The 17,189-nt window shown below is 32.7% G+C and overlaps 1 pseudogene; it reads right to left on the reverse strand.

The window, feature by feature from the left end:
• Window positions 1–11,818: 11,818 nt before the first annotated feature.
• Window positions 11,819–11,934, reverse strand: LOC145242045 (5S ribosomal RNA; annotated as a pseudogene).
• Between the last annotated feature and the right edge of the window lie 5,255 nt (window positions 11,935–17,189).

Here is a 17,189-nt window from a genome sequence, read left to right on the forward strand (position 1 = left end):
CAGATGGGGATCAGAGCGTTGATGTGTACATTTCCCTACGCAATAACTCTGTCAATTTTTAGTCTACAGATTCGAAATTTGATATACAGGGTACTGAGATTTGGGAAAATCGATGTGATCGGTTTTTGGCCAGAAATTTGGCGATTAAGGGGTCAATGTTCAACGATTTGACCTTTGAGAATTCTACCAAACTTCTTCGACAATTTTGGGTCTACATACTTGAAATTTTAGATATAGGTTCCTTGGACATGGATCTAACTTAATAACTTTATTTGAGCCCAAAACAATAAATTTTAAGGGGTCATAATAGGGGTCGAAGTTAAAAAAATTTAATGCTTTTTTTTTTTGCTCAACTTACACCTCCAAATACCCGGTTAACGCCGGGCACCCATGCTAGTATATATATATATATAGTTTGAAAATGTAAACATCTGTTTCCTGTTTTGGGGACCTGCTAATCATATTATTCGGCTAAGATGCTATTGCAAGTGGAACAACTTCTTTTTTAGGAATGAAGTGATACCATAACAGGGCAAAAACACAGATAAGGTGCAAAAAAAAGAAAAGAAAAAGAGAACTGAAGATTGCTACTCAACTGAAAGTCTTTAGAAAGGTGCTAAAAACCCCTGCAGTGACCCATGGAAAAATAGTTCCGAGTTGAAAACGAAGAAAACATCAAAAGGGAATTAATGCTATCGAGTACCAATTTCTTCTTTCTCACCGATATTGCATTCTTCAACTTTCTTTTGTTTTTATTACTTTTATATTTTCATTTTTTTTTGTTTTGTTTGTGGAGAGAGTGAATGTGAAGGGGTGTATTTTCTTTTTTTCAGCAAGTTTCTTTATTAAACTATTGTTTTTTCTTTTATTCTTAATCTTTTTATTGTCTTTCTTTTTCTTATCCGACTACATATAATCGTTTTTTTTTTTCTCTTTTTTCGTCTCATCTTTTTGTTTAACTCCTCACCATATGCTTTTTTTTTACTCTTTCTCCCTTATCCATTTTCTCTTCTTCTTCTTCTTCTTCTTCTTCTTCTTCTTCTTCTTATTATTATTATTATTATTATTATTATTATTATAATAATAATAATAATAATAATAATAATAATAATAATAATAATAATAATAATAATAATAAAAAAATCAATAGTTGTTTTCACATAGACCATCAAAGATTTCTCTTTGAGAAAAACCTTTCTCTTTCTCCCTTACTTTCGTTTTTCTCTTTTTCTTATCACTATCTTTCTCTCTTTTTAAAGAGAGAAGAATTGTTTTATACAGTTGAATCGAGATAGCGGACGAAACCGGTCGCTCCGGTGCGTTTAGTTGTTCGGGCCTTCTTCGAGAATAAATTTCAAAGTTAAAATGCTCCTTAACACTTAACAATAAAATAATTTCAACCAACGACGATAAAATGCTGCCCGTTATGGCACCGACCAAAAAGACCGGACACGAGACCCACCAGCTGATGTAGCCGACGTCAAGTCAGCCCTAATGATGTTTTTATCGTTTATTTCCCCTGGGGGAGCTAGTTGGCACGCCAGGATATAACAGTTTTAGAAACGTCCCCACGACGAACCAACTAGGTCCATCCGGCAAACGATCGTGTTACATATGTCTAGCTAGGGTCGGTTGCTCATGTGTATTAGTCTCTGCATTCAAGGATTTTTCTTAATATTTCAGCCGTTTTCATTATTGCTATCGGTTGTATCTTTTCAGCCATCCCCCATATTATTATTATTATTAGTAGTAGTAGTAGTAGTAGTAGTCGTAGTAGTAGTAGTAGTAGTAGTAGTAGTAGTAGTAGTAGTAGTAGTAGTTTATACTTGCTCCTTGAATAGTGTTGGTACAGTAACTGGATATGTCAATTTCCATCTTTACCAATCTTCTACCACTCCATAATTAATACGAATGGACATATTTGTGAAATTTTGTGAACACGTATGCTGCTTAGTATTAGCATGAGAGTAAGTAACCACGATGAATGCATTTATATATTGTTTTTATTTGCAGAAAATATAAGAAAGTGTGTTTTAAACGAAAAAACAAATCGCTTTTAACGAATGTCCTTTATGTTCACTTTTCAAGGATGATAAAAAATGTCACTTGGTTTAAAATGCACTTTTTTATGGTATTACATTATGTTAATTTCTTTAAATGTATAGAACACATATCCAGTTTAAAAAATCAATTTCAAGGACATTGTGAAAACTACTGCATTCATAATGTGTATTGCTTTATTATTAACCAATCATATTTTTCTATTTGTATGCAGGCAACCTCCAAAAATGCAATAACTTTTTAATAGTAGATTTTATTGCTGTTTATTTTCACATTAGTAATCATCGGCGATTGCTTAAAAGTAGGGCTATGACAGCAGCATATTCTTTTTATTGTTTTAACTCTTGAGTATATATCCGACACAGTAAGACACAGTTAATCAACGGAGAACCACATCACTCTATTTAAAAGCATATACGATATCAACAGGTACACACTTGAGAGTCAAAACAATGAAAAGAATATTGTCATAGCCCTACAATAAAAACTAGTGTTCTCTGGAGTCTGAGTGGCAACGAGCCTCCCCATATTTCAGCACTCTCCATCTAATTTGATAAAATTGCAAATTGTTTTGCATTATCGCAACATCCGTTAACCATTGATTTCTAACGACCAAATTGTCACTATTATTATTATTATTATTATTATTATTATTATTATTTACTACAAGTTCTCAGACGAGTCAATTACCAGAGATTGTTAACTTCCCTGGATTCTGAATGACGGAAAGTCTTTCCAAGTTTCCAGTGCTCTCTGCTTCTATCGATAACCATCACAAATTACCATTTTCTCAAGTAACAAATCGATATTGGTATTACGGCATTCTTTTGGTTTTTTGATTTTATTGCTGTTCTTGTTTCTCCCCTTCTTGTTCTTCGTGTTGTTGTTGCTGCGGTTCTTATCATCATCATCATCATCATCATCATCATCATCATCATCATCATCATCATCATCTATATTAATACGATAGCGTGTGTGTTACTTATTTTGTGTGTCACGCTTACATCTAAGTGACTGTCGTTTAATTGTTATGGACTTCCATTTCTTGTAATAAATAATTTTACCAAGAATTCTTTATGAGTTTTGGTTTCGGTTTCGATTATAGCTGATAGCACTCAAGTCATTTATTTTTTTATAAATAATTTTACCAAGAATTCTTCATAAGTTTTGGTTTCGGCTTCAATTATAGCTGATGACACTTAAGTCATCTATTTTTTTTATAAATAATTTTACCTAAAATTCTTCATAAGTTTTGATTTCTGTTTCGAATATAGCTAATGCCACTTTAGTAATCTATTTATTATAAATAATTTTATCAAGAATTCTTCATAAGCTTTGGTTTCGGTTTCGATTATAGTGTTACATGATAAGGGCTGTCCCCTTTTCATGTAAGTATAAAAATAGAGAGATTAGTTAAAATGAAAATGAAATAGCAATAGACGAAATTCGAACCTCGTAATTTAGGTTTAGAAATAGATTACGTGTGAGAATTTAAAAAAAGGAATGTAAAAACAAACGATTGTTTAGAATAGAGATAAAATATTTCAAGAAAAGAATGTGCACTGTCAAGTTTGTTATGAAATTTTAATTGAAAGAATGCAGCTATAAGATAAGGTTTTTAACATATTGGAAAAATAGGTTACTGAGTATAGGTTAAAATTCCTTTTGTAGAAAAATGAAAAGTTTTGGACAGGCATGTCCAGAACACGTGAAAGAAGGCACATGTTTTAACATGTGTATGACGTCACGGAAAATAGAAAGTTCTAGGGGTAGAGAAAAAACTTTAGAAAAAAAGAAGACAGTCAGTGAGAGCTAGTCAGTGAGAAAGTCAGAGAGAGTCTGGAGTTTGGAATTCGAACGTCTAGAAGCGAGACGATCACTTTTAAACTTAATATGTGAAGCTTTGAATTCTTGATGATGAAAATCACGGCCGGTCGTGTGAAGAATAAACTCATCTGTGTTTTTGTAAAACGTCGTCTTGTCTTATGATTCCTACAAAAAGGTAAAGTGAAATTGTATTATATATCTGTGTTATAAAATGTCGTGACATACACATCTCATATCCATAATGTGAATCTACAACATCATATCTACACTAAGACTGTCCGAACACTATCTCCATCATTCTAAGAGCTTTCTTCTTCTACACGTCTAAGGAATGAACATTTAATATATAAGAATCATAATAACATGAACAATCTCTCTAAGTCTCTTACAACAACATCTCTCTTCTCCTTCTTCAACAGCATCACTTATAATAAGACCCTTTAATGAAACCCCTAAAGTATAACAATAGCTGAAGGAACTGAAGTTATATATATATATATATATATATATATATATATATATATATATATATATATATATATATATTCATAAGTTTTGGTTTCAGTTTTGATTCAAGTTGATGCACCCAAGTTATATGGGTATACTTTTTTTTATTGTTGAAATCGCAACTTTATAATATATAAGGAATCCATAGAACATTAACTCTATAATAATATATACGAAATCTGCCAGAATTAAAATATCATATTTAAGCGTACTTTACGCCCGAGCTACGCCGGAGGTCCCTGCTAGCTTAGAAAAATACTTTTGCAGTTTTAACAAAAGAGCTACAATAATATCAGAGCGTCTCCATTTACACTGAACATCTACAGAATGGCAACATTAATATATTACATATGAATGAGTCCCCTGTGGAATTTCCACAGGTCCCGTTATTTATTATTATTATTATTATTATTATTATTATTATTATTATTATTATTATTATTATTATGTTGTTGTTGTTGTTGTTGTTTTGTTGTTGCCTAGCCTTTAGTTCTTCTCCTTTTGTAATTTACGCACTTTCTTTTCTTTTCTGATCTTTTTTGTTCTTCTCGTTACTCCGTTCAATTTTCTAGTATACTCAATTAACGTCTTCTTCCTTCTCTCTTTCGCGCATTTTCTTTTCTCGTCATCATTATTCTCCTTAATCCAATTTTCTTTTTCTTCTGATCTCTCCTCCCATTTTCCATCATCGTTAAATGCACTCTTTCCATTTCTCTCCTTTTTCCTCCCATTTCTATCCTTTTAATTCTTCCCTGTCTGTGTCCAATTAATCTAAAAGAATATGCTCAGATCTCTGTCTCTCAAGATGTAAAGAATGCAGACCTAAAAAACGAAGAAGAAGAAATAAGGGAACCCAACAAGAACAAATAACAACAAGAATGGGTAGACTTCTATTCAGTATTTCGAAAACACCTGCATTTCAAACCCTACAGTCAAGGTAATCATCAAGAAAAACAGACTAGAACCAGCAGAATAGGGAACGGGGGGGGCTGTTGTGAAATAGAATTCCCATAGGAAATGATAGATCTAAGCAGCACGCAAGATTTGCAGTTAATGTCAGCGGAAGGTGAGGATGACTTCGTTTCAAACTTTTCGAGTTCTCAAATTCAGGAAATTGCCAAATAAAAACAGAAAGAGACAAATAAATAATATATATGTGTGTGTGTGTATGTATATATATATATATATATATATATACATGTGTGTATATATATGCGTGTGTATATATATATGTATGTATATGCGTGTGTGAGTATATATATATTTGTGTCTGTGTGTACGTTTGTTGGTATATATATGTGGATATATGTGTGTATATATGTGTGTTATATGTGTATATATGTGTGTTATATGTATATACATATGTGCTTGTATATATGTATATGTGTGTATATATGTCTATATACGTATATATATGTGTGTCTATGTATATATATATATATATATATATATATATATATATATATATATATATATATATATATATATATATATATATATATAGTGTGTATGTACGGCAGAATCACATTAATATACCTGTTCTCATCAGATCATGAAGTGAAGCAACACTGAGCCTGGCTAGTGCCAAATGGGTGACCATTTTGGAAAAAATTTCTAGGCGCCTTATGTGCTCTCCACTTATCTCAGCATTGTTTCCAGTCGTCTTAGGACAGGTGTGGTTCGAGATTGAACAACTCTTGCCACATAAATTTCACAATTTTACATTGGGTATCCATAATTTGTCAGGACTAAAGGAAGCTACCATATATAGATGTGTATATATGTATGTGTGTATATATGCCTATATACATATGTATACATATATGTGTGTATATATATATATATATATGTATATATATATGTGTATAAATATATGTGTATATATATGCATACATATATGTGAATATATATATATATGTGTGTGTAAATGTAGATATAAATATACAGATAACAATATGTACGTGTCTATATATGTATCTGCATATGTATGTGTATATATATATATATGTATATATATATATATATGTGTATACATGTGTGTATGTTTATATACGCATGTACATGTATATGTATGTGTACGTACATGTGTATACATGTATGTATGTATGTATGTATGTATGTATGTATGCTCATATGTATAAATATATATATATGCATATATATATGTATATATATATATATATATATATATATATATATATATATATATGAGTTAAAAGGTCAAATGTAATTATTATCCAAATAGCATTTTATTTTTTCAATAATTCCATTATTTTCCTGCGTCCCTAGAGAAGTTTATCATAAAGAACCTATTTATTTCAACGTTCAAAAATTGAAAAAAGTTTTTACAGAAATATATTGCTTTTTTTTTTAGTTTGCATAAGTTTTATCTATTTATGAATGACTCATATGCAAAACATATCAGTTAAAGTTATTCAGATTTTGATGTGTTAGTAATTGCAATCTTTGTAGTTTCTGCGTTATACGGTCGCAGTATGGAGAATGATGTCAACACCTCCCTGCAAGAACTGCAAAAATATAAAATCATCATCTCCCCTGACCAGGATATACATGCACCTGGGGACCGCTTGTAAATTAAATATCCCCTTGACACTCCCTCCTCTGACGGAAGCTGGTTTAACCCATCTAGAGTAAATAACGCTGACTGGCAGGGTGGCATTTACCATCGATTTCAAGCAGTGGCAGTTGAATGGCACTTAGTCTCTGCAGTTTTCCAGTAATTTCTGCATTGTCCCAGTGGAGGTCTGAATGGTACTTTCATTTGTCAGTCTTTCCATCCTCCTGAAACCTTCAGGACCATTTTGTGTGGTATCAGCCATGTTTGTGTATTGTTTTTAATGGGAGTTGAAGCACATTTTATGAGGTGTGTAGCAATTGAAGTTGTTTATTATTATTATTATTATTATTATTATTATTATTATTATTATTAGTAGTAGTAGTAGTAGTAGTAGTAGCATTTACTTACTAACAGTTTTCACCGAAGTCATCTGCAATGATTGCTCACTCATAGTAACTGGAGGAGTCTCTTGAGTCTGGGTGATAACACATCTTCCCAGATTTTCAGTACTGTCCACCTCTTTTGATAGCTTTTGCAAATGACTTTGCATTATTGCAACAACCGCTTACTATTGATTTCTCATTGGTTATAACTAGGGCTATGACAACAGCATATTCTTTTCATTGTATATATCGAGTATATATCCGACACATATACAATTAATCAACCAAGAACCACATCACTCTACATAAAAACATATCAGATATCAATGGATATATACCTGAAAATCAAAACAAGGAAACGAATATGCCGTTGTCATAACCTTAATAATGACCATTTTTTTCACTGGGATGTGGATTGCAATTAACTTCCTCAATGTTCCAACACTCGCTGCACTGTGGAAATCTGGTCAGTTCTTTCCCTTCACAGTTTTTCTGTTCTTGACCCTTCACAACTATTTTGCATGATATCAGCCGAGATTGATGTCTTTTTTGTGGGGGAGTCAGAGACAATTTATAAGGTCTCTTATACTTTCAGTTCCCTTAGGTTCATGTGTGTTCTTTCTACCATTTTGTTTTATTTCTGCTGCAGTTTTCTTGTGTCTAGTTAGTGTTCTTTTGGGTTGGTTACAGCGTTCGACTTTTTCTTCAAGCTTACAATTGTTTTATCATTGCTGTCCATTGTGTACTCCCAGTCTTTCCGTTGATTTCAATTTCACTTGTTCTTTTTTCCAGTTTTTTTCGGGACTTCGGGATTCATATTACTCCAACAATTACTGATATTATATTGACTTTTTCATGTTCCATATTCCTTTCATTTCTTTGGCAAGCTCCATGCATTTGCTTCGTTTTCTGTCTCTTTGATGTTTACTAAATGGTTTGCTGGAACGGTAAAGTATACAATTTGTCAGTTAATTATTATTATTATTATTATTATTATTATTATTATTATTATTATTATTAAGTCATTGCTTTATTTCATAATTAATTATATTTCAACATAATCACATTCCGAATTACTCCAGCAAATTTAGTGGTGCATTTAATCTCATCGTTCAGACATTATTACACGAAATGTTCGGATTACATTATCCGTGTCAATAGTGAAATAAGAAAACATAAATATAAGTAACCATCTGTAGGTGTATATGTAGACAAATCAATACAATAAGTCTGTTGGCAAATAATTAAAAAGAAAATTGCACGGTTTGTCAATGCGTAAACGCTTTTCCAATTTAATTTCCTTCTCTGTCAATGCACCTCAGCCAACACGTCTCCAATAATTGAATCAATCAAGAAAGATCATAGAATGATGATTTCAAATCTGAAATTAGTTAATAGCTACCTCACATGTATTGATCCACTAATTCATTCTTCTTTTGGGAATCGTCCATCATGTGCAATGATGACAGTCCTGTCTCCGCAACAATATTGAAGATAACTTTCATGCTATGAATTATGGTCCATTGAAGGCTGCCTCTCGTTGCCACACACACACACACACTACACACACACACACACACACACACACACACACACACACACACACACACACACACACACACATGTATGTGAAAATGCATAAAAAGATGAGTAAGGAAAGTGTAAAAGTTTATAACTTTTATTCGTTTTCTATTAGTGACGTGCAGAATTACAAAATGTTACGAAAATTATAAAAAAAAAAAATTTTTTTTTCCTCAGTGTAGTGAAAGAGATGTGCAACACACACACACACACACACACGCGCACAAACACACACACACATATATATATATATATATATATATATATATATATATATATATATATATAGAGAGAGAGAGAGAGAGAGAGAGAGAGAAGACAATACAATGTATAGGTATGATGCAAGAACACAATATGAAGACATATAACGATGGAACAAGCCATGTATATTTACTTTTTATTGATACGCTATATATATATATATATATATATATATATATATATATATATATATATATATATTAATACTTGTAACATTGTGCTCTTACTTGTGCTCTGATGGAAATTCAATATCATATGATATTTCGGGAAATTTTCTTTCTTCGCTTTTAGTTCACGTGCATATATATCCAGTTATAAAGACAAAGTGACAAATAATGATAAATAAATAATATTTTATATATACATAAAATATTGTTTATTATATTATTATATTATTTTAAATATATATATATATATACTAGTAAAAGTAACCGTCATTGACTGGATTCAAAAACAGCCTACAGAAAATGGACTCTGATTTATGAATGTATGATAGGTTATGAAAAGGAAGGGTTGTAAATAGATAGCTTCGAATTTGGGGATAGCAATACCAAAGCAAAATATGATGAAAGTAAAAATAAAATAGATAAACTCCATAATTTATTATACCATACCTGTTCACACTGAAACACTTATCACAATATTCTGTGGATCTATATTAAAAAACCTTGTTAAACTTTGTGACATATTTCCATTCTATGGAGGTCTGGTGCGAACGAACACCCCAGAATTTTATTATACCATATTTCTTCAAACTGAAACATAATTATCAAAGTATACTTACGCAGACAGATATGAAAAGTCTTTATTAATGTCTGTGCCTATTTCCATTCTCTGGAGGCTAGGCGCGAACGCAGACCCCACAATTTTATCATACCATCCCTATTTAAGTTTAAACATACATATCAAAGTATTATTATGTACATCTATATAAAAAAAAAACCCTTGTAAAGGTTTTTTTTTGCATTTTTAAAATTTTTATTTCCATACTTTGTGGACGAGGTGCGAACGCAGACCCGACAATTTTAATGAACCACCGTTCTGACAGATCAAACATACCCATTCCTGTGTCTCGATATATCTTCTACCATTATATGTAATCAGTTTTCTATAATAGTCAACCATATAGGAGCCTATTCGTGACCACACACACACACACACACACACACACACACACACACACACACACACACACAGACGTTCAGCTTTATATTATTATATTATATATATATATATATATATATATATATATATATATATATATAAGTATTACTATAATTTTAATACCTAAAGACATAAGTTTTCCATCCTTTCAGGAATCATCATTGCAGGAAGTCGCGATTACCTCCAGTTGAGAGATTTGAACTGGGTTCATTAGCAAGGAACAAATTGGCTGGCCAACATGAACCACTGTAAGAATATAGTTGAAATTAACATTTATATAAAACGTAAATCTCATTCAAAGAAGCTGTGAGTGATCAAGTAATTTTAACATTGTGATCTGCGCATGTGAGCTTAACTGACCAACTTATTTCATTTCAATGTAAAGTGCTCAACAATAAAGACTCAGTTCTTAAAGGGGAAGCCATAATTATTGCTATAATTATTTTTAATACCTACAAACACTAGTGTTTCATCCTATCTGGAATCATCAGTGCAGAGAGTTAAGATTATTATCAGTCGGGAGATATGCATATAGATATATAATATTTACTTATGAACAGACAAACTTGTTTTGTCTTTGAAGATTCAGCAATATAGATCCTAACAACTGATTTGATCTTACAATCCTGGGCTTTGTAATACAAAATTGTTAACCTTTTTGTTAGCAAGCTATCTGTGCAATTGAGACATGAAAATACGATTCTACTAGAAACTTATGATCATTACGTCTAAAGTATCCAACCAAGGAATAATCCAATGCTGCTAAGGTGGTATAATTATTTTGTTCTAATGAAAGTGACCTCCCTTTATTAAGGGGACTTACACTAATAAGTAAATAATTTAATATCATTCATTTATCTATAGACGCACTTGTTTCATCTTTTTAAGACTTATCAGTATAGATTCAAACAACTGGACTACCTACGGACGAGTTCGAACTTACAAGCCTTGATCTTGTAACCCAACATCAATAACCTCTTCGATAGCAAGTTTGTTGTAAGATTGAAATGTGCAAATAGATATAGATATAGCCGCACTGATGCACCATAAAATGGTGAAACACATGTCTATGGATATTATATATATATATATATATATATATATATATATATATATATATCATATATATATATATATCATATATATATATATATATATATATATATATATATATATGTTTGTGTGTGTGTGTGTGTGTGTGTGTGTGTGTGTGTGTGTGTGTGTGTGTGTGTGTGTGTGTGTGTGTACTCAAAAAAGTAACACAAAAACAAACAGGTTCCTTCAGTCTTTGACAGACTAAGGATACCCATGAAGGGGTACCTGTGCATGAATGTTTTGTTGTAGGAGATGCGCAATTTCCAACCACACCTCTCCTGAGTCGACATTCTTTAATACCAGTGGCAAGTAAAGTGCATGGACAAGACGACTGGAAACAAACGCCGAGATAAGCGAAGAGCACATACAGCACCAAGAATTCCCAAATGGTCACCCATCTGGTACTAACCAGGCTCAACGTTGCTTAACTTTGATGATCTGATGAGAACCGGTGTGTCAAGTGATTATGCCGCATATATATTATGTAAATATTATCCATGGGCATGTGTTTCGTAGTTTCATGGCTCATCAGCGTGGTTAGACGTAAACCTAAACAACAGTGCCTAAAGTCCGACACTCTACCACTGGGCGATGAAAACCTGCTAACAGTAAAAAAGATATATCGCAGATAAATGTTGTAATTTATCATCATATTGTTTTTAATTCTTCAATATTGATAATAGAACCTATTCAAATATCTTTATATGAGGGAAGCCTTAACTAAATGCTGTGAAGAAAACATTCTTCACTTTCACCAACATGATGTGCCATATAGGAGTGTATCTATGGACGCGTATCTTGCAGTCTACTGCAACATCATTGTAAATAGATTTAGTGAAATGAATAAATAAGATTTAGATGACTGAACGCATCCATTTTTTTCAATGTTACCAAACAACAAAGTCTGCATTTATCTCCCTATATTCTCCTGCATTTAATCCCCATCGGAGGTCATCAGATCTGAGTCTGTCTCTTAGAAAAACATTACACATCCTTAGTATCACTCATATCCTTTGACTTTATGCAATGCATGTTCTCAATTCTCATTGGCTAGATTTCACTTCCTTGCATCATTACACTGCATACACATGCCTGATAGACTCTTTTTTTGATCGAAAGTAGTAACGCTATGCAAGTTAGATTTCACTAAACTTAGTCCATGTACTCTTTATTTTTGCAATCATACTTACATTCTGCCTGTGTTCCTATGCTATTACCAAGGTAACAAAACTTTTGAATAATTTCAATATCTTTACCCTTCAAATATACTTTCTCCACATTTAAATTCTGATCCATTTCCATTAATTTACATTTCTTGCACTGAAACTAGTAACCTAACCATCTCTCCGTGCACTTCATTCGTACTCAATGCTAATAAGCACCGCAGACATTGAGATATACCTGACTCCCTTTCCACAAACTTTAATAGTATTGAACATGCCTATCATTGGCTTCCTTTTCTCATTCGGTTCAACAGCAAAATGCTGAGCAAACATTCTGTCTTCATCTTCATCGTTAGATGTGAAAGCTTTCTTAATTGTTTCTCTTGAGATCTTCAATGATTTTGTGACAAATTGTGTTAGCCGTTGCTTTAATTATACCTCACAGCAACAAGTTGCATGGATTAAAATCGATGACTGCATTAGACGACCAGACATCTTTGGGGAAACACAATACCGGTTTTCTTTTGTCGAAAGTCTTGGAGTTTCTTTGATCGCTTAATTGAATCTAGATAAATATTACTTTTCTAGGATCATAGTGAGTGATTATCCCGGATGTATAGCTCCATCCATCAACACATACACAAAAAGGAGAGGAATCTATCTATCTATCTATTTATATATAAAAGATGAACATTGTTTTTCTATCCTATTTACACACTTTCTTCATCTGATGGAGACATAAAATCATTCCAATCATAAAGCACCATACTCTTAGAATTGTGCATGACAAACGAACGTTGGGAGTAATATCTTTTGTGGTGTACGTTTAATTTTCGGTCTAAAAACTTGACACTGACTTTAGGATGAATAAAGTGTAAATAGATAATTCTTTATTTAAACCTAAATAAATGTTTTTCATTAATCTGTTTCGAATTATTTAAAGATTATGATAAAGGTTTTTGGTCATATTTTCCATCATAAGTTGAAATATCCATAAAAAAGTGCAAATGGAACAGTGCAGAAAGTACTGGAAAATTTAGTGCCATATATGAGAAGTGTGGAGTTCAGTCTTTAAATTAAAATCAAAGTTGTTTTTTTATTTACTTTTATTTTTAGACTAGCAGGGGTTCCTAGCCCTTCCCAATCGTAAAATTCGCTTAAATATATTTTAATTCATGCAGAATTACAGAGCAAATTCTCTATTGGATATTATATTTTACCTAATATATAGGACTGATTAAAAAAGATTTAAAAAACGACGGGTGCAATCAGCTAGAAGCAAAACCAAAACATTTAGCCCTCCAGTCACATTCTCTACCATTAATACTATCGACAGATAGATTAAAAGGATTTACAATTACACCATTTTAAGCTATGAATGAATTTGCGCATGCGCAAAAGTAATAGAAATGTCGGCAAGTTTAAATATACATTTATCATTTCGACTTGCCGACATGTTTCTGCACGCATTATTCTTCCACACAAATAAAGATTTTAGTCATTATAAACCGTCTTTTGTGCATGATTACTCTTTCCGGATAATTTCAGTGTTATGTGACCAGTAGTTTCAAAGTTTATAGATTAAATATTTTCAAACAGGCACACATACACACATCTACTTTTTTATTTATATAGATTTAATTTTTAATCTTTTTTTTAATTTTAAAATACGTCTAGGCATTTCTATACGAAATTCTATCTGTCAGTAAAACTTAAGTTTGAAGCAGAATTTTCTTTGTTTTGTCATGCTCAAGTCTGTAAAATGCTTCATAGATGCAAACACACATCTATATAAGAAACTCTGCCTATAAATCAATTGTCTAGTCAAATTTATGTTAGAACTAGTTGTCATTCTGTCACACTTTGAAAGAATATTTGCATCACTGTTATACTAAGTTCGAAATCGAGTTACCATCTGGCTTGTTTTAAGTAGCATTTTTTCTGTGGGAAGCTGTAGTGCACCAGTGCAGAGACTGTTCCATTTGGTTTTAACTAGGAAAGGTTAGAAAGTATCGAGCAGGAAATGCATCAAAGCACAGAAATTAGGAACCGGTGATTTCTCGAAAATCTACAACAATGTAGTAAATAAAGGGCAATCAACAATTCTCTTACTATCCAGGAATTATGGGATTGTTTGCGCGGCAAACGAGAAGGCTTGCGAGTTAGGTTACCTTAAACTCCACATTGGACCCAGCAAACCACTTCCTCCCTACTTTCCTTTGCGAACAGATGCCACACTAGAAGATCTGAAAATCACCCCTTCTCAGGAACATGATATCATAAAAACTAGACACCTCAAAAGCATGGGGACCCGATCTCATCCCGGCTGTGCTAATTAATAAAATTCCCCAGTTGCTCCAGTCCTCTCCAAGCTTTACAACAAATGCCTTAACGAATCTTGCTTTTCTGACTGCTGGAAAACTGCTTCCATGGTACCAGTTTACAAGAATTCTGGCGAAAGAACTGATCCATTAAATTATCGTCCAATTACCCTCCACCCACTTTTTGCTAAAATATTTGAGTCCATAATTAATCAAGCTCTAGTCGGTTAGCTTACAGCTACTGCACTTATGACCAACCAACGATATGGATTTAGGAAATCCCATTCTACAGCAAATAGTCTAACTATAATCTCTGAACATATATACCAGACACTGGACAAAGCAGGGGAGAGCAATAGTCCTACATATATCTAAAATTTTGTACAGATTTTGGCACGATGGTCTTCTCAGTAAAATCAGATCATATGGTATCACTGGACAAATACTTAACATAATTAAATCCTTCTTAAATGAGAGAAAATCCAGGTTGTCCTCGACAGTCGTACATTTAAACAATATGATATAAATGCAGGTGTACCTCCGGGGTCTATCCTGTGACCTCTATTATTCCTAATATTCATTAATGACCTCCCTGATAAAATTGTCTCTGAGATGGTATATTTGCTGATGACACCACACTCTATAACAGGCATAAGGGAAAAACAAATGGACACATATCTAAGGAAATGGCAGAAACACTAGAGGAAGACCTCCAATCTGTAGTGGAATGAGGACAAAAATGAATGACCACATTCAATGCAGCTAAAACTAAGCTTGTTTCCTTCAATAATTACAAGAAACCTTCTCAACCACCAATAACATCTGCTACTAGTCTCTCACTGTTGGATAAGGTTCAAAAGAGAGTCACCCTAATAGGTCCAAAACTGTCATCGAAGCTTCAATCTCTGTCCCATCGAGGAAATATTGCATCGCTCTGCCTGTTTTACAAGTATTTTAATGATGGATGCTCCAATGTGCTACACGCCCTTCTACTCCTCGATGTAAACTTCCTTGACAAACCCTACATGCAGCAAAATCCCATCCCTTCACAGTAGAGATCCCTAGATGTAAGAAGGCCTTCTACTCTAATAGTTTCTTTCCCAGAACTGCAAGTCTTTGGAACTCCCTTCCGAGTTCCTGTTTTCCCAACTATACTGACATGCAGAAGTTCAAGTGTAATGTGAACAGACATCTTGCTGCTCAACTCCCTACATAGCAACCCTGCAACTTATGTCCCCGATAATAGCCCTCTATATATAAGTGACACTGTGCCTTCTTTGGGGTGAAAATGGAATAAAAAAAATCTATGTGGCTCAACCTCTTCCACGAGGATCCTACAGAATGAAAGATATTTGGACTTTCTGGATATTTACTTTCTTACCTTAAAAGATTTTTGTAAAAACTAATTTTTTTAAAATATTTCATATGATATTACGTTGCTGCGTGTGGCAATTGTATATAAATGTAGTAATCTTACATAATTTTAGTTGGGACTATTATCGTTCTGATGGAGGGTCTGTTTAGATTATATGTTTAATACAGAGCTGTGGGAAACACTTCAGTTTGTCAGGTTTAAGTTTAAAGTAGTATTTTAGATGCATCTGTCTGTCATTCGATCAGTCCGTCATGAAATACATTCGAAATAGCATTTTCCTTAGTCTGTCATGTTTACTCTTGAATTAGCATTTTATTTGCTAAGTCATTCTTTCAATTTAAATAGTATTTTCAGTAAGCTGCCATGCATACAATTCATATAGAATTTTCATCAGTTTGTCAATGTTATGCTTTTGTTGAGTTTCAAACACCATTTCAATCACTGTCACAAAAGTTTGAAATGCAATTTTAATTTGCCACTTATGCTTACGTTTGAAATGGCATTGCTTAACTTGTAAATTGAATAGATACCTCTTAAGAATATGCACTCTTGTTAGTCATACATATAGGGTCCGCCATAATTAACTACATTATTTTATTTTAAGGTTATAAATATAACATGAATGAAATCTGTACCTACAATGTAGAAACTAAGCAAAGTTATACTTAATTTTTTTCGTGTGCTCTCCAGGAAGCTGAATGCACTTTGATCTTTCACTGACGTTGCAGCACACTTTGATGCAGTGCTCCAGCGGCACGTAAGCAATAGTAGCTCGAATTTGTTCCTTAAATGTAATGATGCTATACACTTTCGAATAACATATGAAATAAAAGTAATACTTCAGTATTGACAAAATTACAATTAATAGAAAAT

The sequence above is a fragment of the Euprymna scolopes genome, chromosome 2 (genome assembly GCF_053919585.1).
Source record: "Euprymna scolopes isolate OS-2025 chromosome 2, ASM5391958v1, whole genome shotgun sequence".
NCBI lineage: Eukaryota > Metazoa > Mollusca > Cephalopoda > Sepiida > Sepiolidae > Euprymna > Euprymna scolopes.